Raw genomic sequence first — 4,240 nt, 5'->3', positions numbered from 1 at the left:
AGGGACGGAGAGAGAGAATCTCCAGCAGACTCCCTGTTGAGTGCAGAGCAGGACGTGGGGCTCAATCTCATGACCCTAAGACCATGACCTGAGCCAAAACCAACAGTCTAGCACTCAACTGACTGAGCCACCCAGGTGCCCCCTGAATGTATGTTTTAAAACTAAAAAAAGGAAACTATCTTCTATAGTAGGGTGTCAGTAGGAGGTCAGGAGCTGGGTAGGGTATTATGTGTTTCTCTCTTCTCTCTGCTCTCCTGCATCCTCTCCCTCCCCCTCCTCTCCCCCTTTTCCTTCTCTCCCCCTTTCCTCCTCTCCCCCTTCCCTCCTCTCCTGCTCTTTCCCCTCTCCCTTCCCTCTCCCCTCCCCTCCCCCTCCCTTCCCCTTCCCACTTCCCTTTCTCCTACCCCTTCCTCTCCCCTCTTCCTCCCCTTCCCCCTTCTCCACTCCCTTCCCCCTCCTCTCCTTCCCCTCCTCTTCCCTGTCTCTCTCCTCCCCCTCCCTCCCTCTCTCAGCCTCCCCTGTGCTAATACTCTCTCAACTTCCTTTCCTCAATCCCCCTGGGCACTTTATTCTTTAGGAATTAAAGGAATTGAGGAAGTTTGGTGTTCAAATTGCTAGTTTGCAGCTTAAACATGTTTTGCAGGAATTATGGATATAAAAAAATTTAGAGAAATTTGGAGTATATAATTATATTACCTGGATATAATCATTCTCCTTGAAAACCACCTCTCTCCCAACTCTATTATCTCACCTTCCTCATTCTCCTCTTCCTTTTCTGGCACTTTCCCTTTCTCACCTCCAACCCCATTTCTAATGGTCTGAATATCTCATTAACCGAATAGTGCATAAATTCATTGCATTTAAGATAATGATTTTAAGACCCATAATTCTAAGAAAAAATTTGAAATAATCTTGCATTGCTTTTGTTGGCCAAAGATAAATAAGCTATATCAAGTGAGACTAAAAGGTGACGTTTAATTAAATTAATTAAGCCCCGGATAATATAAACTACCTCTTACACGATCATTTATATTTTTCTGTGGTCGACTCTAAGTATAAATGATAGCAGTGAGGTTCAAAGGGCAAAGGAGGTATGCCTGGGACAGGTTGTAGGTCATTTGTTAGCTTTGTTCCTCTACTATTTGTAAGGCACTTACTGTGTATAAAGACGATGTATATAGGCTTGAGGGCAGGGGGTTTTGGTTCAGACACTTGACATTGCAGACAGACAGATGGCTACACCTTGTCTTGGTCTTCAGGGATGTGGAAGGGCTTTGAGGAAATTCTGTAGTGTAAACTGGATGGCGTGGCATTGAGAAATAACAGAATTTTGCTGGTAAGGAAAATTGGATACCCGGATGTTGAGAGAATTTGGAGATGTGACTGAGAAGTCTTTTGGATAATCTCTGAGGAATCACGAAAAATAACAGAGCCATAAGAGATGAGGAAAATGGAATTACAATTCTCAAAAAGAGAAAGAAGGCAAATTCTATAAACAATAGATTTAGTGAGCTAATAACGATTCTTGGTGAGAATCTCAAACAATACTAGAAGATGGTTTCCGAGCTCTTAGAAAGGGAATGGAGGGGAGGCAGGGCAGGGAGAGAAGGGGAATCAGTGAGTATGAAGAACCAGCACAGGGTTACTAAAAACACATTGTGTCAGAATGTTTTCATCTCCTTTTCTGATAGGCTTATTCGACTGGCAAGCTTATAAATGAGATTGATATAAGCTGTCTACATTCCAGGAAGGAATCTGACATGGTCACGCTAGTACTCTTGGCATAATGAGAAGCAAGGTATCATTTGCTGTTTTTAGGTGGTAAACCAGAGAAACAAATTCTAACTAGTTTAAGAAAAAAAGGGTTTTTATCCAAGGATACGGAAGAGCTCTCCTGGAGGGCTAGACAATCAGGTTTGGATGTCACAAATCAGAAACATACCAAAAATCACAGAGCTGGTCCTGTGAGTGCATGACAGCTTGTCAACACTGGCATGAACACCACCATTTGCACTCTGACACACTGACCCTGATGTCCCAAAAAGGGTATAAAGCTGTCCCCACCTTCTGCCAGAATAGAATCCTTAAAGTCCCAGATTCTTTGCACCTCTAGCTCCTAGGTCTGCAGTTCAGCATGATGCCTCTGATTGGTGGAGCGTAGATCACATGCCTGAACTCCAGTTGCAAAGGAAGCTGAGAAAGCCAGGAGCTTACATTTTTCCCCTTTCATCCCAGAAAGGTGGTCTCTGGCTTCTAAAAGACTCATAAGGTAGGTAATTGCCCCAAATAGAAAAGAGGTTCCAACGATGGCTGCCATAAAGATCGGTTAACGTCCTCACAGGGGCTGAGGGATCCAGGGTAATTGGGTATGTTTATAAATGGTTGGAGGACCATAGCTAAAGCTTGTTAATTAATCAATTCTTTTTCATCTAAAAGAAGGTTTTTATTGGCATACCACAGGACTCTGCATTTTTGTGCTACACAAGATTTTTTTTTCATTGAGTAGCTTGGCTGAAGCCAGAAAAGAAGCTTATTTTATTTGCAGGTGACACAGAGCTAGAGTGGAATGCTAATGCATGCAAGAGCAAAATCAGAATTGCAAAAGATCTCTAAAAGTGAACCAATCAGCCCATGTTACAAGACAAAGTCTATCAGTAGTAAATGGCAGGCTCTGTTTCAGGGTTTTAAAAATCCAGCTACTCAAATATGTAGTTGCTGCTAAGAAGCAGGCCACAGTTTAATGTGGTTGCCAAGAAAGCTAATTAAACCCCAGGCTACATGAATAGATGCATAGTGTTTAGAACAAAGCCCTCCTCACTCTTCACTAAATGAACCACAGCTGAGCACTGTGCCAAGCTATGAGCACCATCGTTTACCAGGAGCCAACAAGTTGGAGGATGGTCAGGGGGGAGCACCAGAATGGTGAGCAATCTCAGACCCCCTGGTATAGGAAGAATGGTAACAGAAGCTCAAGGAGCTTGGTCTGTGAAGAGAGGCCTTGAAGGGAGTGGCCACCGATTACTCAAAAGAGGGAAGGTGGGGTAAGGTTCATCCCAAAGCGTGTCGAGTTGAAACCAAGGCCAAAGTGCAAATTATAGGCAGTCTTTTATAAAAAGAAGACAGACTTTCTGAATAATCCAAAGGTGGAAAAGCCTGTGCTGGGAGGTAGGAAGTTACCTGTCACTGGAGATACTCAGGTAAGAGATTGGTGGCCAGCATTTAGAGGTGCTGTTGAGGGGCCTCAAGCTATGTTTAGATCAAATGAACTTTCAACTTTTTATTTTTCGTATTTAAAAATTTATTAAAATAGAATAGACGTAATATTATATTATATTATTATATTATATTATATTATACAATAGAATAGACGTAATATTATATTAAAAATTTATTTTAAATAAGTATTTAAAAATTTATTAAAATAGAATAGACGTAATATAATATATATGTTATATATATTATATATAAAACTTATATATAATAAGTTTTAGGTGTACAATATAATGATTCGATATTTGTATATATTGTGAGATGGTCACCATAATAAGTGTAGTTAACATCTCTCACCATACATGATTATTAAATTTTTTTCTTGAGATGAGAAATTTTAAGATCTACTCTTTTAGCAGTCAGTCTTTCTCTGTATCTATGAGCTCATTTGTGTGCGTGTGCGTGTGTGTGTGTGTGTGTGTGTGTGTGTGTGTGTTTAAGATTCTACATATAAGTGAGAGCATCAGTATTTGTCTTTCTGTGTCTGGCTTATCTCACTTAGCATAATGCCCTCAGGTTTCATCCATGTTGTCACAAATGGCAGGACTTCCTTCTTTTTTACAGCTCAATAATATTTCACTATATATATGACAATTTCCTCACTGATTCATCCAACAATGGACACTTAGGTTGTTTCCATATCTTGACTACTGTAAATAATGCTGCAATGAAACATGAAGGTCAGATAGCTTCTCAAGTTAGTATTTTGGGTTTTTTAAATAAATACCCAGAATGTAATTGCTAGATCATATGGTAGTTCTATTTTAATTGTTGAGGAAACTCCATACTGTTTTCCATAGTGGCCGCACCAATTTACGATTCCACCAACGGTGCACAAGGGTTCCCTTTTCTCCACATTGATGCCAACATTTATTATATATCTTTTTGATAATAGCCATTCTAACAGGTATGGCATGATAAATCATTTTTTGGTTGATTTGCATTTCTCTGATGATGAGTGATACTGAGT

This window comes from Zalophus californianus, chromosome 2 (assembly GCF_009762305.2).
Source record: "Zalophus californianus isolate mZalCal1 chromosome 2, mZalCal1.pri.v2, whole genome shotgun sequence".
NCBI classification, from domain to species: Eukaryota; Metazoa; Chordata; class Mammalia; order Carnivora; family Otariidae; genus Zalophus; species Zalophus californianus.
The sequence above is the reverse complement of the archived record's forward strand: the minus strand, read 5'-3'. Positions refer to the sequence as shown.